The sequence below is a fragment of the Macrotis lagotis genome, chromosome 1 (assembly GCF_037893015.1).
Source record: "Macrotis lagotis isolate mMagLag1 chromosome 1, bilby.v1.9.chrom.fasta, whole genome shotgun sequence".
Taxonomy (NCBI): domain Eukaryota; kingdom Metazoa; phylum Chordata; class Mammalia; order Peramelemorphia; family Peramelidae; genus Macrotis; species Macrotis lagotis.
The window spans coordinates 710,022,676-710,046,997 of NC_133658.1; the positions used below are offsets into that span (position 1 = coordinate 710,022,676).

Below are 24,322 nucleotides of genomic sequence, written 5' to 3' on the forward strand. Positions count from 1 at the left end.
AATTGTTCCTTTTGTTTCTATTTTCCAGGTTGGTTGTTTTACCAATGAAGTATTGTTACATTTTCTTCTACTTTTTCATTTTTTTTAAACAGATTCTTGTTGAATCATGAACTCATTATTTTCCATAGATTTCAATCTTTTCTTTAGAGAAGAGTTTTCTTCATTTACGTTTTTCATCTCCTTTTCCAATTGGTCAATTCTATTTTTGAAGGAGTTGTCTTTTTCCATTTGCCAAATTGTGTTTTTGAGAGAATTATTTTCTTTTTGCACTTGTCCAATTATATTTTCAAAGGATTTGGTAAGATGTTAATTTTCTCAGGCATAGTGTTAATTTTCTCTTGCATTCTTTTTTCCATTTGAATTTTAAACTCCTTTCTGATCTCTTCTAAGAAGTCTTTCTGAGTTGGAGACTCATTCATATTTTCTTCTAAAGCTCCAGTCCTCTCAGAGTTAGGATCCTTGTCTTCAAGGCCTTCCCTCCACTCTCACCCCACCCCCCATGCTTTGCACTGGCCTTTCTTTATTTTGGGTCCTTTCTCTAGGGTCTTTTGTTGGGTATTGAATTTCCCTGGGGCCTTGCTCACTGGGTTTAGGAATTCCAGGGTGTTCCTCAGTTGGCCTGCCAGTAAAGAAAGCCAGAAGCTTCCTCTGGATCATTTGTGATGTTGATTAGTGGCCCACTCCTTAAGCCTGGGGTGGGGGGTGGGGAGGAGGCATCAGGATCTGGGCTGTCCTTATACAATCTGAACTGAGCCCTCAGGCTATAAAGTTAATCACCTTAATCAGCAGTCAGCCTAGGGAGACCTGCTGTCTACTCCTGGGCCTTGGGGCAAGGTGAAACACCAGGAGCTGTTACTGTGTTTATTCTGGAGAAAATCAGGCCTTCCCACAGGAACAGGGGGATGAAGAGGAGTCAACTGGAAACACTGGGATTTGAGTGAATGGGGGGGAGGTTAGGGGGGGATGGAGGAAGTTGGTGGGGGCTTGTAGCCTGGGTCTTTCAGACCAGCTGGACAGATGTCTGACCTCTGTGCTGGAGCTCTCCTCTGCCCACCACACATACAGCAAATGGTCAGTCCCCTGACCTTACCCACCACTCTTGTGTTGGGTCTCTGATCTCTGTACCTCTCACCAGCTCTCCCTTGTGACAGACCTTGCTGCACCATGTTCCCCTGATTCCGGGTTCTGTGGATCCAAAATCTGTTAAGAGGCTTAGTTCATGTTAGATCTGAGGGAAAATCAGGATTGCTTAGGACAGTACCTGGTTTCTCTCCTTCATCTTGACTGGAAGTCATCAGTTCATACTTCTTAGAACTTTTTGGATTCTTCATTTTCATATTTCATATAATACTATCATTTCCTATATATATTATTATACCAAAGTTTCTTCAGATTTTACAATTGAGCTTATTTCCTTAGTTTTCTCATCTCCTTTCTCCTCTTGCTTTCTTCTCCTTTCTTTCTCCTCTAGCCTCTTCCCTCACTGCTTACTTCCTCTCATGCCCTACTCTCCTTTTCTCTTCTCTCCTTTTTTGAATTCAGAAAGTTTGTTTGGTTTTTGATTATTACTTTCCAAGTGTTATCTCTTTCTTCCATTTACCCTATTGAGCATATTGTATTTCCACTCCAGACATGTGTGTGTGTGTGTGTGTGTGTGTATGTGCGTGTGTGTGTATGTGTTTATGTGTGTGTGTGTGTGTGTGTGTGTGTGTGTAGATATATATACATATATACATGCAGGCCAGTCCATTAGGTCCTTTCTAACTAGATTCTAACTAAAAAAAAAAGACTTTAATAGTGAAATAACGAAGAGAGAGACACACATAGCAAATATTCTCCTGAAACACAGATATAAGCAATAGGAAAGGGATCAAAAGTCAAATGAAGAAGGAGATAAACATTTTTCATTCACATATTTCTGCAGGGTTAATATTCTCTCACTTTCCTTTAATTTAGGTATAATGACTAAGTTTTGTAAAATGACCAACATCCAACTACACTTTGCAATATAGCATAATCTTGCACTGGCTGTTCAGTGAGAAGGGGAAGAATAAAGATTAATGAGGTTATATTTGGTGTCCAAGTTCAATAGAAATACTGAAGGGAAAGAGTAGCATTTTTCTAGATGGGATGCAGTGCTTGTAGAAAACCATGATGGCTGTGTACAGAATCCTAGACTTGTCAATCTATCAACTTTGTTAGAATCCTTTTCCTGACTCTCACCTTGAGAATCTTCCATATCTTGATCCAGTTACTAATTTCATTTTCTGATTTTATCTCATCAACAACCATATGCACAACCTCCTGTTCCACCTTTGGATGTATTTTCTAGTGATAAGGTTTTTAGTATTTTCTACTATTTTCTCATTGATAGATCTGACACCAGATGAGCCCCATGTCATAACTTCATTACTGCCCAGCCTTTGTTGTCTGAAAATTTTCTTTTTCTTCTTAATATTCTCAATATTCAAAGGTAAGTTCAAGTATTAGAACTTGGCTTACTCTTCAAAACTCGGTATGATTTGATTCTTTCTAAACCTTTAAAATGCGATAAATTCCAACTAACTGAATCTGAGATAGGACTCCATCTAATAAGTTTCTTACAATACCCTAGAGCAGAGTTATTTGTAGGTAATGAACCATTAACATGTATTTTAATAGCAGCTTAGCAATAGAATCCTGCAACAAAGGGAAAAATATTGTGGAGAAAATGAACTTGGCATTCTCCTAACCAATATTTCCTTTGCCCTTCCCTATGTCTTTCATTTCCCCTTTCTTTCTCTTTCCAAAACAAAAACAGCCACCCCTGATGTAAAGGCCTTCAGCTAGTTATGGCATCATCATTCCTAAATGAGAATTTTGTTTCTCCTACTGTTTCTCTTTGCTTTCCAAGTGCCAACCTGCCCCACATGAGCATTTTCCCTCACCAAGTGTTCCCTGTGGTGAGACCAAATGTTATAGATCAGGTGGGCATGATTCAATCCACCAAAATATGTCACTGTCAGTGGAATGCACCATATGATCTCACCTATTTCCTTGTCCAAGTGACACACACATTTTGTTTTTATTCAGTATAAAAATTTGCTGGCAACTAGAAGCAGCATTCCACAATAGTCAGCCTTTAAGATCTCCCTGTGAATCCTATTGAGGGGAAATGGGCTCATTTTTGTGGCTAAAAAAATGCTGGACATTTTTTCCTGCTTTAGCTTTCTTTTTAGAAAATGGGTACAGCAAGTTAACATGACAAAACTGACCCTGATTTAAACTTCATGCCTAGGATATATAGCATTCTTCCATATCCATCCATTCATTCATTGACTTAATAAGCATTAAGTGAGGACTTAAAAACAGTTCCTACCCTCTAATATACAAGGACAATGGAAGGAGAGACTCAAGTTCTTCCCTACAATGGAATTATCTGACATTCATCTTTCTAACTCTGCCATTCCAAATTCTAGCCTTACTTAAAGGTCTAGCTCAAAGTTTTCCATGAAGCACCTAGAATTCCTTATTTGAACCATGTATGTTTCATTTCCTTCAACAAACTTAAATTCCTCGAGGGAGGGGACAATGCTTTATATTTGTGTTCTGTTTATTACTTTACCTATTATACTAAGTGCTCAGTAAATACTTCCAAAGAACCTAACATTTCCTGACTATAAACTTTTTCTCCCTTTCTAATTCATTCCTCATGTAAGTTTGTGCCTTATTAGTTACCAGGGAATATTACTTGTATTTTAATTTTTTTTTTATCCACCTAGTTCTATGAGGGCATATCTTATCCAAACTTTGTCTTTTTCCAGTGTCCAGCACATATTCTAAATATAGCAATGGTTCAATCAAGCTGAGTGGAATTTGTTTGTTCTCAGTTCCTTAAATCAAAGCTAAGCAGATTATATTCATTTTAATATATACCATAAAGCCTTTATTTTCTGTTAACTAACTCTAATTCATTCTGTATATGTTTGTATTATTATTTCTTCTATTTCTTCTATTATTTCTTCTATTATTATTTCTTCTACCTTTCTATTTTATTTGTATGTATGCATGCATGCACTTTCTTATCTGTGTATGTATGTATATATCTGTCTCTATCAGACTTGTTCTCCTTTTAGATTGTCATCTACTTAATGGCAGGGACAATTTGTCTTCCCTTTATCTTATTATCGTGCTCAGAATATTTTTCATGTTCAATAAAATTTCTTGAATATAGGAACATGGGAAAGTGGGTCAGTCCCCAGGTACCTGTTTTTAAATATTCCTTTCTAACTCATCCTGGTGCATAGGGCAATGCCCAGCATATAGTCAACATCTGATATATATATATTGATGTTGATAGCACAGATATTTTATAGTGCTAAGTATTTTTAGCTTCAAATGGAACAGTTATGAAAAAATTTCCACTATGTCATACTGAAAGGAAACTGGTCTCAGAATTGGGACAGCCTGGGCTAAAGTGTCATCTCTTACACATATTGGATATTCAATCCTGGGCAAATCATTTAGATACTCAGTGACCTGAGCAGTTGCCTAATAATCTTTCTAAAACTAGAAGTTGAACAGTAAGGGCTATGCTGCATGGGTAAAGTAAGTTTTCATATTAGAATTTCCCCTAGACCAGTGAGAACACAGTTCTAGTTCACATTACTTTCCACCCCAAAACAAATCAAAACAAAACAAACAATCAACCTGAAACTATAGCCTGGATCTTCAAAAATTACTAAGGGGATACTAAGAGAAATAGACATTTCACATAGCAGGATTTCTATTGTATTCAGGACAATTAAGCTATTATTGCAGATGGTCATTTTATGATTCTTTATAATATATCTTCAATTATTTGTTTCTCTTAATTTCTATAATGTTTTGCTTATATATTTATATTATATTATTTTATAAATTGAGTCTGCTTTGGTTAGTTAATTCCCAGATATTTTATATCTATTTTGAATTAAATTCTTCACATTATATTTTACTTCTGTTTTGTTTTGGTTTTTGTTAGCTCTGTATAAAATACTTTGGGACATTTATTTTGAACTTAACTACTTTACTAATACTATTACTCTGCTCAGTCAATTTTTTTATTTTTTATTATTTTGGGGCTAAGTACATTATATTGCTTACAAATTGGAATAAGTTTAACTCCTCTTTGCTAATGTTTACAACATTAATTTTTTTCTTCCTCTTGTTTTATTTCCATAACATTTTCTAGAATGTCAAATTAAGTTAGTCAAGTTAAGAAAGGAGAAAGGGGAGAATACATATTTATTAAGTACTCACTATTTGACAGACACTGTATTGAGTGCTTAAAACTTACTTCCCAATTTGATCCTTATGACCCTGGGAAGTAGGCACTATTATTTTTCCCATTTTATAGTGGAAGAGACTGAAGCAGACAGTAGCTAATTGACAAAGAGTTACATAGCTTAGGAAGTGTCTGAGGTCAAATCTAATCATTTTGTCAACTAATTGATCAAGATAAAGTTTCTTTATTCTTATTTATACTAGGGAAAGCTCTTGATTTTTCTTCAGTTTATGTTAATCTGGTTTTGTAGATATGCTTTTGGGGGGGGCGGTTTGCAAGGTAAATGGGGTTAAGTGGCTTGCCCAAGGCCACACAGCTAGGCAATTATTAAGTGTCTGAGGTCAGATTTGAACCCAGGTACTCCTGATTCCAGGGCCAGTGCTTTATCCACTGCCTCACCTAGCTGCCCTGTAGATATGCTTTTAAACATATTAAACAAAGGATGCTTTCACCCTTATGCTTTAAAAACAATGTTGTCTAAGGTTTTTTCTGCATCTATTGAGATAATCTTGTAGTTGTAATTTTTATTATTTCATATCTGTAAGAGAGATCACAAGGGGAATCCCTGATCTGCTGGACTGGAGAACCTCCTATGTATCCATTTTCATGGGGATGACCATATATTCTGATTTAGCACTGAGAGATTTCTGATTTGAGAAGGCAAACGAATTGATTTCCATATCTGATGGGTCATGGATGACTGACAAAATGTCTTTTATTTAGCAAGCAATTGGAGTTAAATGACTTGCCCAAAGTCACACAGCTAGATTTGTACTCAGATCCTCCTGACTCCAGGGCCAGTGCTCTATACACTTGGCTGCCCCAAGATAATTGAAATACTAAGAGCTGCTTCCTTCATAGGCTAGAAGATAAAGAAGAAGAAGAACTAGCTTTAGGTCTCTTTTAAGTCTTTCCAGAATTTGAATACAGCCAGTCTTTGGATTTATTGGGCAGATAGAAGATTTTTCTCCTTTCCCTATTCAGAACTTTTGGCTGTTTCAAGCATAGTGAACCTGTCCTTGACTAGGTGAGATTAAGACTGAACTGCTAGTCCATATCTGGCTCCTCTGTTTTAAGTTTCTTTGACTGAACACAGGACACTGAATCACATCCCTGAAAGATAGATATTTTCAACTTTGGTAGTCACCTTATAGGATATTTGAAAGATTTGGAGTAACTGAATTGCTTTCAAGTTCATAAGAGGAAGTGCTTCCTTAAATGGCAATATGCAGCAAATAAATGACTGGGTGATGCTAAAGCTAAAATGAGGAAACTCTAAGACATTCTTTGATGTGCTTATGAGAGCATGACTTGCGAGTTGTGCAGATAGTACAGGTCAAGAAATGAAATACTTACTTAGCAGTTCAATAAAGTTCCTTTACCTCCCAGAAGATTATAATAGGTGGTGAATTTGTGGTCCATATTTTAAGTACTTATTAACTGAAGCTTATGAGTTTTTCTTTTGGTGTTTTAAACATTTATTTTGGTGATAGAGGAAATAAATAGCTGTTATTTACATGAGACCTACTTTGTACATTGAATATCTTTTAAAATGAACACTATTAACCCATTCTAAAGTTCTAATCTGGTGTGGGGAAGACCCATAATGAGTCAAAGATTATGGAAAAAACAGCCCAAACTGAGTGCTGAATCAAGATGATGAAGTGAAAGTTTAACAACTATGTCATATCTCCCTCAAAACCTCTTCCATAGCCACCTTGAGAATACACCAAATTGAATTCTTAGTGGGAAAGTGACAAAATGTCATTTTTTCAGCCTAGGATTGCTTAAATAGACATTGAGGTCAGTAAATACTTAGGTGTGAATTGGCCAGGATTTCACCAAAGCAATAGAAACAATTCTGACACTTAACTGTGGCAGCAGTATCAAGATGGAGTGGCAGCAACGAGGAAGAATGGTCAGTCTAGAGCCCAAGGAGGGTAAGGGGACTGAATAACTGGGCAGAGCAGGAATGGGTACTATCCAACAGATTCTATTGCTTAGTTCTAGGATAGAAAGGAGTGATTGAGTTCACATTGGGGACATGGGTTTTACCTGTGTTAAAGATATATATTGAGAGAGAGAGACAGAGAGAGAGAGAGAGAAAGAGACAGAGAGAGATAGAGAAACAGAGACAGAGAGACACAGAGAGAGAGAGAGAGACAGAGACAGAGATAGAGAGACACAGAGAGACAGAAAGACAGAGATACAGAAAGACAGAGAGACAGAGACAGAGAGATAGGGAATAGACCAGGAAGGCAAACAAACAGATTTTTTCCCCACACATTGAAACTACTAAAATTTATTAACTCCCAGACTGGATTATAAAAATAGCAGAAGGACAAACCAGTTTGAACCTTTAGATGTGAGCAGAGTCCAACTCTAAAATAAATTCCAAATTCAAAACTAAGCTGAAAAAATTGAGCAAACAAAAGCATCAAAACTAATCTGACCATAAAATGGTACTATCAGGACTGAAAGCTGACTTAAAAATATCTTTTAATCAATTCTTCAAAAGAAAATGCCAACTAGACACAAACCCAATGATACTTCCTAAAAGAGCTAAAGATAAACTTTTGAAAAGAGAAATTCTTTTTAACCTAAGAAATTATCAAGGATAAATGAGAAAAGTAATGAATGTTATTCAAGAAAATTATAAAATAAAAGAACAGGTTGGTAAAGGAACCTTAAAAATTATTAAAGAAAATAATTACTTAAATATATGAACTCATCAAATGGTAAAGGAGATGTGAAACCTCACTGAAAAAAAACTCCTTAAACGTTAAATTTGGTCAAGTGGAAGATAATGACTCCAAGAAACATCAAGAAACAATAAAATAAAATCAAAAGACTAAAATAGGTAGAAAGAAAATATGAAATATAGCAAAGACAACTGACCTAGAAAATATGTACAGCAAACAGAAATAATTTAAAGACCATTGAACTACCTGAAAGCCATAAACAAGCAAACTAAAAATAAAAGATTTGGGGCAGCTAGGTAGCACAGTGGATAGAGCACTAGCCCTGGAGTCAGGAGGACCTGAGTTCAAATCCAACCTCAGACACTTAATTACCTAGCTGTGTGACCTTGGACAAATCACATTAACTCCATTGCCTTACATAAAAAAAATTTTAAAGTGATTTGGCATTATTCTTCAAGAAATTATTAGGAAAATAAACCCGGTATCTTAGAATCAGAGGGAAAAGTAGAAATTGAAAGTGTGCACAGTCACCTTCTGAAGGTAATTCCAAAATGAAAACTTCCAAGAATATTTTAACCAAATTCCAAAGTTCCTAGATCAAGTTAAAAATACTATAATTAGAAAGAAAAAAAGTTCAAAAACTATGGATCATGATCACAGTTCAGATTGCTTGTCATGGTGAAATGGAGAGGGAGAGAAGGAAGGAAAAGTTTAGGAACTCAAAAAAATTTTATAAAAATTAATGTTGAAATTCAACCTATAATTGGAAAAAATAAAATACTATTTATAATCAAAATAAAAATTCAATAACATTTTGTTTACAATAAACATACTTGAAACAGAAAGATACAGAGTTAAAATAAAGAGCTAGAACAGAATATTATGCTTTAATAGAAAATTTTTAAAAAGTCAGGAATAGCAATCATAATTTCAAAACCACAGCAAAAGTAGATCTAACTAAAAGAGAAAATCAGAGAAACGATATTTTGCTAAAACATAGATTGCACATATAAAGATTGAGCATGTATGTACCACATGGAACAGCAATTAAATTATTAAAGGAAAATGTGAGTTACAAGTGAAAATAGAATACTAGGAGATCTCAATTCTTCTCAGATCTAGATATATCTCACCATAAAATATACAAGAAAGAAGTTAAGGAAATGAATAGAATTTCAGAAAAGTTAAATATGATAGACCACTGGAGAATAGTAAATGAAAATAGAAAATAATATACCTATTTCTCAGTTCTGCATGGTGCCTTCACACAAATTGGCCATGCATTAGGACATAAAACCTCAAAACAAATGAAAAAAATCAAGATTCTTAAATACAACTTCTTTCTGACTATAACATAATAAAATTATATTCACCAAAGGGCCTTTGAGGCATAGGTTAAAAACTGAAAACTAAAATAATCTAATCCCAAAGAAGGACTGGGTCAAAAAATCATGTAAATAATTTAAATAATCATTAAAAATAATGACAACAGTGAGACAATACATCAAAATTTGTGTGATACAAAAACTACAGATTAAGCAGTACTTAAATGAAAATTTGTACACCTAAATTTTTATATCAATAAAAGAAAGAGCAGATTAACAATTTGAGCATACAACTAAAAACATTTTTTTTTTAGGTTTTTGCAATGCAAATGGGGTTAAGTGGCTTGCCCAAGGCCACACAGCTAGGTAATAATTATTAAGTGTCTGAGACCGGATTTGAACCCAGGTACTTCCTGACTCCAAGGCCGGTACTTTATCCACTATGCCACCTAGCCGCCCCCTAAAAACATTTTTAAATGTTTTTAATGTTTAATGTTTTAAAGAAAATACCATAATTTAAAAACCTCCAACTAACAATGAATTAGTGTCCCAGTTTCTCCACATTCCCTCAACATGTATCTTGTCTGATATTTTTTAGATGGTACCTCAGTTGTTTTAATTTGCATTTCTCTAATTAAAAGTTATTTAGATCATTTCTTTGACTATAAATATTTTTGACTTCTTCATCTGAAAACAAACTGTTCATATTCTTTAATGCCTTATCAATTGTAGAATAATTTGTATACTTACAAATTTAACTCAGTTCTCTATAATTTGAAAAATGAGGCCATTATCAGAGACCCTTGCCATCAAGATTGTTCCTAAACTTTGAGTTTTCCTTTTAATTTTGATTCCATTGGTTTCATTTGTACAAAACTTTTTAAATTTGATATAATCAAAATTATCCTTTTTTATCTTTTGTAATACTCTCTGTCTTTTCTTTTGTCATAAATTATTCCCTTCTATATGAATCTGACAAATTCAACTATTCTTTTCTCTCCTAATTTGCTTTTTTCCCTTTCTTTTGAGATACAATTCAAAAAACATTTTTTATATGATTGCTTTCCTTTTCTTGTCCTAGTGCTGTTGTTCTCTCTCTCTCTCTCTCTCTCTCTCTCTCTCTCTCTCTCTCTCTCTCTGTCTCTTTCTAATGCTCTCTCTGTCTCTGTGTCTCTTCAAGCTACCTTATAATTTGTATTTTTATGGTGATACCTCACATTAAACAGAATAGTAGGGTGCAACTAATTGGGGAAAGAAGGGAAAAAAGAAAGATGCTTATGAATATGAATTGGTCCTTGGTTTTAGCATGCATTTCTAGGTAAAGAAAAGAGAAGTTTAATTGAGAGTCAAGAGAAAAGTCAGAGGTATTTCATTGCCAGATCCAGATACTATTTTACATTTAGTTTTTTGCCAAAAGGAGCTGTCTTATTTTCATGGAACTAACTACTCACGTCTGAAATTATAAAATCTTTTATACATGCATTCATATCATGAATCTGAAATTGCCACTAATTGACCATCATCCTTCAAGTGGATTCATGTTAAATCTCTTTATAGTCCCTAAAATGAAATTGTCCAACACTTTTCTGTTTTTTGAGAGATGGGTGAGGGATATTACGAATCTGGGGGCTGGTATATCCTTCATTTTCCTACTTCAATCTTTGTATAATTTGATTTTTATTGTCTCAGAAAGGCCGTTGTTAAGTCTTCCTCATCACACTGGCTCTCACTCTCACTACAAAACAACTCTCGAGCCTTTATGACCAGGAAGCTCTTTGTACAAGGAGGTAAGCCAAAGTCACAAAGATGTTGGTCAAAGGTTCTAAAATTGTTATTTCCTGGGGCGGCTAGGTTGCATAGTGGATAGAGCACCGGCCCTGGAGTCAGGAGGACCTGGGTTCAAATCCAATGTCAGACACTTAATAATTACCTAGCTTTGTGGCCTTGGGCAAGCCACTTAACCCTGTTTGCCTTGCAAAAACCTAAAAAAAAATTAAAAATTAAAATTGTTATTTCCTGTCAATTACTGAATTCCCTCCCCTCTAGCCTGGGGTTTTGGAGGGTTTGAAACCTGCTGCTATTATTTCCTCCACCTTCTTTGCTGCCACTACTGCCCTGGTTACTACAAACTTAGAGGTCTTGTTCTCACCATTACATCCTATGGCCTTTTACTTTGCCTTAGCAGTGAATCAGGAGAACCCTTATCATGAGAGTCAAGCCTTTCCTTAGTTGCCTCGACTGCTTTAGCCTTTATGTCTTTTTAGGAGGTCATCTTTCTCTGGGTTGCTTTATAAGTCTGTGATTTCTAATTCATATGCCAAGGTAATCCTACTACCTGTAGCTGTCCTGTACACTGCTTAACATTTTCCAGGTATTTTTTTATGCTATTAGAAGATGATTTAGTTTTACAGGTGAGATTCTGGTTCCATAATCTGGTTTTGAGAGGTAACAAACTATGGTTCTGCTTGGAGGAGATGGCTTCCATTTTTTTCTATATTTCTTTCCTATAAGAAGTCTTCATCAATTCTACTTTCTTTGTAGTGTCTGCAATGCTTGTTCTGCAATGATTCCAAATACAGTTCATTGACCTCCCCAAAGACCAGCAGCTCCTGTTCAAGAACTCCATCTGTCACTGGACGAAATCACTGTTTAAAAGCTTTTGAGAAACTTGGCTGAGCAGAAATTCTCTAGGAGAGACACAGAGTTATACATCTCATTATTTGCTTTCTTTATTTCTGACCTCAGATTTGCAATCATAGTCCAGTAGTCTTCCAGCTTTGACTGTAATTCCTGGCTTTGGTTGCAGAATTCCTCACAATCATGCTGCAGCATTCTGATTTGCTTTTTGGAGCTGGATCACCACAGTGTTATGTTCCTCTTGAAGCTGATTGCATCTAGCCTGTACTTTCTGTAGGCTTACTTTCCACATCTAGATGTCCTACTCTTAGAACCTCTACTGATCATTCATTAAAGCTTTGTGCCTCTCCAGTGATGTTGTTTTGATCTCCTTTCATGATAGACATCTGTTTTGGAAAGCATATTACTACCTTTTGAAATGCTCAGAGGTGCACTGGTTGGATAGCAACAGTGATTGGTTCCAAAGGGTGTGAATCTCATCTGAGGGTGGAGAGTCTTCAAAGTGGGTCCAATTGGCAGACTTACTGGGTAAATGTAATTTGTTCAACTATTTGATATGTAAATCTGTTCCCTGGTTATCAGTTTATCCAGTACTTCCTCTAAAGGGAATAACTTGAGACTAGAACAGGAGTGATAGATTGGGAGAACAAAGATAAATGGGGGAATTAAAGTTGCAAGGCATATGAAGTTTAGATTTAGGGAACTTAAAGCATGGGGCAGAAAAAAGGAAAAAATGTTATGGTCAGAGAAAAGAATTAATTGTTGGAAGTATGATACTGGGGATATTATACTGCCTTTTTATTGGTGTCTATTGGATGCATGCTGGACCCAGAGTCAGGAAGATTTGAGTTCAAATCCAATAGTGGGTGTTTACCAATTGTGTGATTCTATGCAAGTCAGTTAACTTCTGGCTGCCTCAGTTTCCTCAACTGTAGAGATAATAGCATGTATCTCCTAGGATTGTTATGAGTATAAAATGAATATTAAACTTGTATTAAGTATTTTATAAGTAAATAATAGTTATTGTCATTAATGAACATATATTCCATAAAATGATATAGCCTATTTCCTTTGGAATCACAATAATACCAGTTCTTCCAGTTCTTTCATATGTTTCTCAAAGGAGAATCTGTGAATATTAGAGAATGTGAAAATCGATATGATTTTGATTCAGGTCCTTCAAAGGGGTTCTTGGCCTAAGGTTCATACATTTTCAAGGGGTACAGGAACTTGGGTTGAAAAGATTATAATAATTGAAATTTAATATTTCTTTAAAGTGTGAATATAGATAATAGACATTATTCTGAGGAAGTGTCTATAGGATTCAACAGACAATGGAGTTTATGGCACATATAAAAATGTTTAAGAATCCCTGACTTATATGTATATTGATTCATTGGTTGTTGAATAGATTACTCACATTTAGAGCCAATTGGGGTTTTCTTGGCAAAGATAATAGAGTGGTTTGCCAGTTCCTTCTTTAACTTATTTTACAGATGAGGAATTGGAGCAAGCAGAATTAAGTGACTTGCCCAGGATCCTACAATTACTAAGTGTTGGGATCAGATTTGAACTCAGGAAGATGAATCTTTCTAACTTCAGACCTGGCTTTCTATCCATTTGTGCCATCCAGCTGCCTTCACATTTAAAGTACTAATATTTAAATGAATGTTTTAGGATTATCTACAAATTTTTAGTACCTTTTACCTTATTTCTGGTTTGGAAATATCTCAAATGTGATAAAACTTTAAGCATACTTCTTTCCTAATGCTTCCTGATATTTTTACCCTTAAATTTTTCTAAGCTGTGTTTTTAAATCTTAATTTCAGTATTCACTTCAGAGAGTTTTAGTCAAATTACATTCCAAATACTACTTAGGAACTCTATTGGCGGTTTGAAGTGAATTTAAAAAAATTATTTTGTTGAAAATAAATCAAGGGGCATCTAGGTGGCGTGGCGTAGTGGATAAAGCACCGGCCCTGGAGTCAGGAGTACCTAGGTTCAAATCCAGTCTCAGACACTTAATAATTACCTAGCTGTGTGGCCTTGGGCAAGCCACTTAATCCCGTTTGCCTTGCAAAACAACAGCAACAACAACAACAACAACAACAACAACAACAAAAACCTAAAAAAAAGAAAAGAAATCATGATTTGATGGAAATAAACAAGTATAAGTTTGAACTCTGAGTAGAATTTGAAATCAGTATAATTATGTCTGAAAATTACATAGTAGAATCAAAAGTCCTAGAAGACTCATGATTGATAATGTGTTTCTTCACATAGTCAAATCACTTGTTTAAATTTTGCTTCTTTTCTTCTCTCAAAATGGTATCCATTGCGATCCAATATCTTCCCAATCTCCTTTGGAACTTTGACACAGTTTGGCTTCTGGATTACTTTTAGATTGTTTTCTACCTTGCCCAGGTTTAATAAAGTTCACTTTATTGAATCAACTCTGCCACCACTATCACGAAAGAAAGTGAAATCCATATTTAGTGATCGAATGTAGTGGTTTGATTGACCCTGGGATAAATTGCAAACTCTGGAACTACCTGTCAGATGAGTGAATATGGTTCCTCATTGAATTAGAAAGAGTTTTTAAACCATCTTCTTTGGACCTTGACTTGTAGTTGTAATAGAATATCAATTTGAAAATATTCAGAAGCAGTCCAAAGTAGTGCTTCCCAATAGCATAGTGCAAACTCTATTTTTAAATAGCCTAAATTGTTATGGGCTTGAAATATGTCTGTCTGTTAGTATTAAATCAATTCCTGTTTCATTAAGTACAGAATTATACCATCTCACTTCCTCATATTTTCTTCTTTATCTTTCATTGCTTGGCCTTCAGAGGCAGTATCAGGTATGGTGCTGCTAATACAAAAATGCCAGTAAACTTTAACATCTGCATCTCTTGCCAGTGGAAGATCAGCCACTCCATCTCCCCACCACAGCACACTGGGATATTCAAAGTTTGAATGTCTTAAATATCTGAAACATTCAGAATTTTCCTAAATATTAAAGATGATGATGAAAGTAACCTGGCAAACAGTTATGTTCCTCTTGCCTGGGACATGGGTTAACATGCCAGGAAGCTATAATCCTGGAAAGAACCTTAGAGAATTATTGAATTTTATTTTTTTTCTCGTCAATGGGGTTAAGTGACTTGCCCAAGATCACATAGCCAGGTAATTACTAATTGTCTGAGGCTGAATTTGAACTCAGGTCCTCCTGACTCCAAAGCCAGTACTCTAGCCACTGTGCCACCTAGCTGCCCAGAATTATTGAATTTTAAAGCTGGAAGTATCTTATAGTGTGTGGAAATCAGTTCCTTTATTTTAGAGACTGTTCACTTCTAGATAAACTTGAGTTTCCTCTTTCCTAAACAAGCCCTTCCAATACCCTATTTCTATTCAAATTAGCATTTTATCTCTCTCTTCACCTTCACCACTAAACATATCAAAAGTATAACTTGCAATTATTCCCTTTACTAATGACAATTTACTCATTCCTCAATCCTCAGAAATCAGATTTCCAATCAGAAACTACAGCTTTTTTCTTCAAGTTAATAAAAACAAAAAACAAACAACTGTGTCATGGACTCCAAGTTGAATTAAAAAAAAATCCTGAAAGGCAAACTTTCAGCAATATTTCAATCAATTAATTATAAGAATTTATTTGATACTGCAGGTAAATGTCAGGCATTATGCTAAGTTTTGAGAATTCAATGAAAAGCATTAAAACAAAAAAACAGTGCCTACCTTCCAGGAGCCCAATGTACAAAACTATGCAAAAGCAAGATAAAGACAGAATAAACTGGAGATTATCTTAGAAGGAAAGCTATACCATTAAAGGGTAATGGGAAAGACTTCTTGCAGAAAGTAAGTTTTTAGTTGGGATGGGAAGGAATTCAGGGAAGCCAAAAGACAGAAATGAGAGAGAGAATTCCAAGCATTTGGAATATCCATTGAAAATGTACTGAGGGCGGCAGCTAGGTGGCATAGTGGATAAAGCATCGGCCTTGGAGTCAGAAGTACCTGAGTTCAAATCTGACCTCAGACACTTAATAATTACCTAGCTGTGTGGCCTTGGGCAAGTCACTTAACCCCATTTGCCTTGCAAAAACCTAAAAAAAAAATGTACTGGAGTGGATGTAGCCAGATGGTCCACTGGATAAAGCACAGGCCCTGGAATCAGGAGGCGTCACTGCTTTGCAAAACAAAACAAAAACAAAAACAAAAGAAAGAAAAATATACTGGGCCAAGAGATGGAACGTCCCATTTTTTTTTTTTTTTTGAAAAGAGAGGTTAATGAAATTTGTAAAATATAGGCCAGTGGGCTACCACCTTTGGTGTTTATAAGAATAAAAGCTATCTGCCAGGCCGTCCACTAGAGTAGATAGAAGAGGATGGCCTAAGAGGCACAAGTTGAATGACTATCCTTTGAAAGAATTAGTTTGTTAAACTAGAGGAAAGACTGGACAAAAGATGAAAAGGAGTTTAAAATTAGGGATTGGGGAGACAAGGAGCTTATGATGAATGACCAGTATTTTTAGAAATAAAATGAGAAGAAAGTTCATCCACCAGAGGGGAAGGCAAAATTTTAGAGACTTGAGGAAAGAGGAGGTTTTGAACAAGAAGGATGATGGGAATTAGTAATGGAAAAAAGTGAAGTAATTCCCATGTAGAATCAAGGCCTTGTTGAGATCAAATAATCAAGGCTAAACTCCTTGAGAAAGTTATTCATACCTAATGTTTCCATGTTCTTTCTTTTCATGATTCAATTAACCTCTATTAGCAGATGATTCTCAAATCTGCTTACTCAACCTTGACTTTTCTCCTGATTTCTAGTCTCATATCTACAACTGTCTATTAGATTATTCAAACTGGTGATCTTCTTGTAGACATCTCACACTCAGCATCACCAGAACAGAGCTCTCCCCCCAACTTTTTTCCCCTTCTGAACTTCCTTATTATTGTTGAGGGGACTATGATTCTTCTAGTTTCTCAGGATCACAACTTTAGTATCATCCTTGATTATTCCCTCACACTTATGCTATATATAAAATATCTTGCCAAGTTTTATCTTCTTACCTTTATGATATCCCATTTTTTTCTTTGAAAGTCTATCATGGAGGTGAGGATTATGATGAATTGAGAGGCCAGGGATATATCAATATGAATACTTAGTATTCCTAGGTATAAGGGAAGAGTTTTGAATGTAGAGAAAGGGAAGGCAAATCACATGGGATTTGGTAGAGAACTATAATAACAATATGGGCAAAGATATATAGGCAGGTGGAATGAACCTCAAAGGAGGAAAAGTTGTTGAAATGATGGTAGGGAGAGAGCATAGGCCTAGAGGAGACAAAAGAGTTTTCTGACTTGTAGGGGAGAATGAGAAAAGATGCGATCTACACTAGTCTAAAGAGTGGCCAGAGATAAAGTGTTTTCAGAAGAAAGTCAAGATTCCTTGAATTCAAGAAGATGGAAAGAAGGAGTGAGGATGGAGGAAGACATAGGATACAAAGAACTCTGATAACTATGGATATCAAGTATTTCTAAACAACAAACCTTTATTGAGTGCAAAAGAATGGAATGGAATGAAGAGTCCAGGTAACTCTCTAAAAAGTATTAAATTATAGATGGAAAGAGTTTCTATGTCCCTGCAAACTAGATTGTTCATGTATTGGATGTGAAAGAATCATGACTTAAATGTGGTCTATTTTAAAAGTCATTTTCCTAGGTCTGATGCTTGGTTTCTCCATTGATGACACTAGCATTATTCTTTTTTTTTTTTTTAAGTTTTTTTGCAAGGCAAATGCAGTTAAGTGGCTTGCCCAAGATCACACAGCTAGGTAATTATTAAGTGTCTGAGACTGGATTTGAACCCAGGTACTCCTGACTCCAAGGCCAGTGCTTTATCCACTACACCACCTAGCTGCCCCACATTATTCTTTTTAGAGAAAACAAGGTCCCTTGTTTTTAGGTTTCTCTCCCTGTGCCTGTCCAAACCCTTTCCCTCCCTCTACTCTTTTTCCTTTTCCTTTGTAGCTGTGTACTAAACAGAAATTAGTTGAGAAACTCAAGTCAAGTCTGCATTTTCCCCAACTTAATTTTGATTCATCATGAGAAGAGAATCTAAAATCTTGCTAAAGGCAAGCTATATCACATTTTATTTCATTTCTTTGTGAATTTCTATACCTGTCACTGTTTCTTAGAAGATTAGATTATCTGACAGGACCTTTTCTTTCAAAAAGATTCTGGATTTCACTCAATTACTCAGTTTTCTTCAAAGTATGAATGAAGCTTTGAAATTTTTTTTTGCCTTAATACCTAAAATCAGACCAAGTACTTATGGGTTATTCTTGACACTACAGTTAATAATCTGTATGGCATTATGGGTTTACCTCTGTATTCATCTTAGCAATATGGGAGAAAAATCTCCTATGAGAAAGTACACTTGAGTGAGCTCCAGAATGGGAATGAAAATAACAGCAAGTCTGCAATTTGCATAGAGGTCATGTTTCCTTAATATGTGTCTTGTTGAAGCTGGCAGCATGGTAAAACCTGACCCAGCAGTGTTTTTAAATTTCAAATTATGCATAAAATGTGTATTAAATTAATTAGAGAATTCATTAAGAGAGGAGAGCAAGGAAACTAGTTAGCACTGTGCAACATTAGTAGCCCAAGTAATGTTCTAGAAGTGTTAAATATAAATTGTCTCATAACATTATCCTTTGGTAAATTATTGCAGCATTGTATGATATATGTGGCTTATTAACAGTTTCATTAATTACTATTAGAGGAAAGAAGCTATGAAATCTGGTATACATAGGAACAAATGGTAAAGCAGATGGTTGAAATGAGTGGAACGTGATCAGTTGCTGAACCAGTTTACCTAATTAGCTTATTACATCAAAACAGTTAAACTAAATTTGTCAAGTTGTCTTCAGGAGACCGAGACTTGTGGAACTTTCATCACTGGTGTCATATGTTAAAAAAAAGTGGGAAGCAAATAGCAAAGAACTGTGAGCTCACATCTATGGCTATCCTTGTGTTCTGTACAGAGATTTTCCAGGCTGGACTGAATAGAACAAGTGGGTAAATTCATTTTTTTTTTTTTTTTTTGGCATAGCCACCTGCACTGACATCTTTCCTATTGTCTTTACCAAAAGAAACAGAGGAAGGAGAGCTAATGGAAATTGGCTCCTTCCCCCAAATTTCCTAGATGCTGATGAATGCTTATGGAAGAATTCCCTGAGAAGCTGAAAAGGACTGGGTGGGGGGAAGGAACTATTCTACAAAAAGAAAGGTTACTTTAATGAGATCCCATGAAATTCTAGAGAAATAGTACCAGCTTTCTCTCAGAGCTCATATTTCAACTTGAGTGATAGAAGATAACCTCCTTGAGACAAATGCCACCTCCTAATTGAAGATTTTTGATCTTCCTGGTTATTTATTCTCTTTCCTTTCCTCAAATTATCTTGTGGGGGCTTTTAATGTAATTCTTATAACCCCCTAGTAAAATGTAAGGGATTATTTGTTTTTTTTTGTCTTTGTTATGTCCAGGACAACACCATCTCTGGCACATATGAGACATTTAACAAATGCTTACTGAATGAATGAATGAATGAATGAGTAGAATCAAAGCATTTGGAGAAGCAAAATGGTCAAGTGGGTCTTGGCTTTAGCCTTTCCCCCAATTCTTGGTACCTTGGGAGATATGCAGCACATGGTTTCAGAACTGGCAGTCTCTGGCAAGGAAAGTGGTTGCCAGCATAAGTTTTGACCTGGTAATTTGTGTGAGAGGCTCAGCCTGGAAGAGCAACAACAATGACTGTTAGCTACTCTGCTTCCTATGCTAATGTCTCTGTTGTCACTATCTTTATTAATTAATATTTTATATTAAAAATTATGCCCTTTCTGGAGTATCTTAGGGCATACTGGTAATAAATTTATTATTGGTTAAAATAATAGAAAAGAAACCTTCAAGCCAGCAGATTAGTGCAGACTTTAAACCTGCAAGATCTGTTTGATATGTTGTAATTTAAGTGCCATTAAATTTAAATGGAAAGAAAAATCTTAAGATGCAATAATCTCTAGGTTTGGGTTGTTCTCAGTTTTATCTCTGATAGAATGCCCATAGGAGGACATAAGGAAAGTCCACTGGATTTGGAATTGGAAGACTTGGGTTCACCTCTCTCCCTTATTACCTTTGTATTGTCAGGTCATTTTTTCTCCTTAGGTCTTAGTCTTCTCATATATTAAAGAAAAGATAAATGGGTGTTCTCTGAGCTTCCATTCCAATTCTTGAATCTATATTTCTAGTTCAAAACTATGTTCAAAGAGGATGAACAGTAAATATTCAGTGATCATGAGGGGGATATTTAGGGCAACTTTCTAATCACATAGACTGGAAAGAAACTAATTCATTATAAATCAAATTATTTATTGGATAATTATTGAATAATTGATTTAACTAAAAGGAGCAGTGGATGGAAAGTCAGATTTAGAGTTTGAAAAGTTTTGAATCCTACCTCAGACACTAACAATGTGACTCTGGCATTTAACCTCACTCAATGTCAATATCTTTATTGATAAAATCAGTATGATAATATGTAGCTCACAGACTTGCTGAGCATCAACCTGAATGTGCTATGTGCATTAATTGTTAGTATCAGCTCTATTGTTAAAACCTTTCAGTGCTTTTAGACAATGCTATAAGATGATAAATTGCAGAGAAGCTGCCCACATCTGTTGAGAATATTTCAGAGTTCCCTATACCAATGAAACAATAGGTTTGGTGATGATGCTACTGATGAGGATGATGATGATGATGATGATGATGATTTCTAATTCTTCCAAACTGGGACTAATGGGTCTTCTGAACCATATTTCAACAATAATAATCCATAGAAGTTTATTTAAGAATTGGAATTATATATCTTCCCTCCATATGAGTTTTTTTCTCTCTTCACTTATTTTTATACCCTATTTAAGCAAAAAGGGGAAACAGGCTGATTAATTCAATTATTGAATTCAAGTAATATTTAATCAGTACCTCCTCTATGAAACTGAGTATAGTTACTAACTTCAGGGTACTTTAAAGATATTCCCGAAGTAATCAGAAGATTTCATCAACAGGGATACTAGGATTTCACAATTATACCTTGGCTTCTTCCCTCTGCTTCTGGGCATTTCTTCCATTAATGAGTTCTTCCCAGAACTTTCTTTTGGGTAAAGGCAAAGAGACTTGGTAGCTCAAGATTTTTCCATTATATGCCCCATAGTCCCTTCAACTTGTCAGTTTTTTCTTTAATGTGTTGACATCTCCCATTAGAACATAAACATCTTGAGTTCAGGGACTCCCTTTTTGCTGATATTTGGATCTCCATTACTTAGCACAGTGACTTTTAAAAAGAAAGCACTTAAATTCTAATTGTCTATTGACTGACTGAGAGATTTAAAAATTTAAAAACCTAAGGGTTTTTATAGTAGCCAGAAAACTTTCTAGCCAAAATCCTCATTTTACAGTGGAGGATCTTGTTGCCTCAAGAAGTTATGTGACTTGCCACAGGTCATTCTTATAGTAAGCTAAAAAGCTGAAATTTAATTTTAATTTCGTATCCAAAATACTTTCCTTTGTACAATGGTATTATCTCATGTATATAAATGCTGTCTCCCCTAATAGATTATAAGCTCCTTGAGAAGGGGCTGTTGTATTTTTTAAATAATTTTTCAAAAGGTGAGTCTTCAGTGATCTTATGCTATCACTACATGAATATGAAAGACTTACTTTCATTAATATGACCCGGAAGGAGTTTAGGAGCTATTTTTACTAACAAGTATAGATAGACGGTATGATTCTTTCTGGTACCTCTTTGAAGATATGATGTCTAAATAAGGACTCACAAAATTGACATTAGCTTTCTAACCTCATCCATTTTTGTAAATATTCTAGACTCTTTGGGGAAAGTTAAGAAGAGGAAGAGAAGCTGAGAGTAGAAATTCTGCTACCTTTAGAAGCTCACTACAAAGAAACAAACATTTTAGAAAATATTTGATCATAGCCCTATTCTATTCCAGAAAATACAGTTCCTTTGAATACACCAACTTTTCCATTGTGCTATAATTATAAAGAATTTTCAATTTAATATATAAAATACAGTCATAGATCCACACTTGGACTCACAGAAATCACAACTAAACAGGTTTCCTTTCAGCGTTCTCAACAAATCACTGGTAGGAAGACCTACCCCAGTGTCAGAAGAGGAAAAAAGTGGTATATAGAAGAGATTGTTTGTTAAGTCCATTTCACAGTACTACAAGATGAATAGAACTCAAAGAAGTAAAAGGCAATCCCTGATAATTAGAAAAAGAAGATATACATATGTAAAACAACTTTCATAATAATTTTATCTTGAAATTTACATAGAGCTTTAGGGTTTACAAAGCACTATATATAATTATATATAAAATATATAATTATATCTATCTATCTATCTATCTATCTATCTATCTATCTATCTATCTATCTATAAAATTCCATTTGATTCCTGTAGCAATTCTTTGAGCTTGGCATTATTATTATGTCTTTTTTTTTACAAATGAGAAAATTGAATCTCAGAATGATTTGAAAATTGTTACCTGGCCAGAAAAATATCACTGGTGGGATTTGTATAGCAATTTAGTACAAGAAAAGACATAATCAAATTGCCAAATGAATGACAATAGGGATTTTGAGGACATCAGATGAGCAGAGGAACACTTATACCTGGGGAAGTTTAGGAAGGCATTCCAGAGAATGTAGAATTTAAATTCCTCCTTAGAGAATGGGGGGAGGGGAATTAAATTGATGAAGAATACAGAAATGGGACTATAAAGGCTGAGGGAATGGGATCAAGCATTTATCAAGCATCTATTAAGGGCATAGTATATACTAGAGTGTGCTTTAGACTACATAAGTACAAAGAATTGAACAATCTCTACTCCCAATGAGCTTATATTCTAATGGGAGGATTCAATAAGTCTATTTATATCTATATGTTTACATGCATATGTGTATGAGTGTATACATATGTATACATAGATTATGTATATATAATATAATGAAATATATGTTGGATAAATATAAAAGTTTTTATACATACATACATACATACACAGTCATTAAATTGAAAGTACTATAGAATGGACGATACCAATAGTAAGGGGGATTAGGAGTTTCATACTCATGGGAAGAACAAAAACATATAGCCAGAAAAGTGTCTTATATGTCTACAGAGCATGATATGGACAATAAGCAAACATGGTTGGAATGAAGGATTTACAGAGAATAATAGGAGATGGTAAGACTGGGAAGATAGGTTGGGGTCAGTTTGTGGAGGGCCATGCTTGAATTCTTGTCTAAAGCATTTGAATTTCTAGGGAAGAGGACTAATTAGAGGTATTTGGTCAGGGAAGTAACATAATAAAAAGAAGTTATATTTAATGATGCTTTAACATTTTCAAATGTAATGATCCAAGTTCAACCTCACAATAACCCTGTGAAAAAGGCAGTTTTTATTATTTCCTTTTTCAGATAAGGAAATTGAAGACCAGAGTGTGTGAAACATATCTAAAGTTATCTGTCTAATAAGTATCTAAGATAGAATTTGAATCCAGGTTTTCTTAACATTTCAAATTACATTGCAATTAAAGTAGTGCCAGAGTGAACAATAATCTTATTATGAGTTGGTTATATCTATGCATGAAGAAGCTAAGACATCTTTTCTTCATTTAGTATTTTAGAACATGGTTATCATGCTTTTTATATAAATATGTTATCAGAGTGTAAGTTCCTCTCTGACAGAAATTTAAAATGTAGTCTAAGAAATACTTTGAAATTTTAAACATATCCACATAGTATGAAATATTATTTACATTTATTTGTGTTAATATAGCCCTCTGATCAATGTATTTATAGAGGACACAGATCAATAACATAGACATATAAAGACTGGTATAAGCTCATCTAGGTGTAATGGTGATAGGTTACTAAGTCTGAACTAAGGAATTTTAAATCTGGTCTCAGATACTTAATAGTTGTGTGACCTGGACAAGTCAATTAGTCCTTTTTGCCTCTGTTTCCTCATCTGTTTAATGAGCTGGAGAAGGAAATGGCAAACAACTACAAGTGTCTTTGCCAAGAAAAGCCCAAATGGGGTCATAGTGAGTAGGACATGACTAAAACAATTGAACAACAACAAGAAAAAGTTCTAATGAGTCATAATGACACAGAGCTGACCTTAAAGGATAGGTCAGTGGAATGAAAGCTGGAAGATTCAAGTACGATAAAAATTGTCAAGTGTAATT

At 34.9% G+C, this 24,322-nt stretch overlaps 1 pseudogene; it reads right to left on the reverse strand.

Moving 5' to 3' along the window:
* Positions 1–11,351: 11,351 nt before the first annotated feature.
* Positions 11,352–23,360, reverse strand: LOC141506300 (hamartin pseudogene; annotated as a pseudogene).
* Positions 23,361–24,322: the final 962 nt, after the last annotated feature.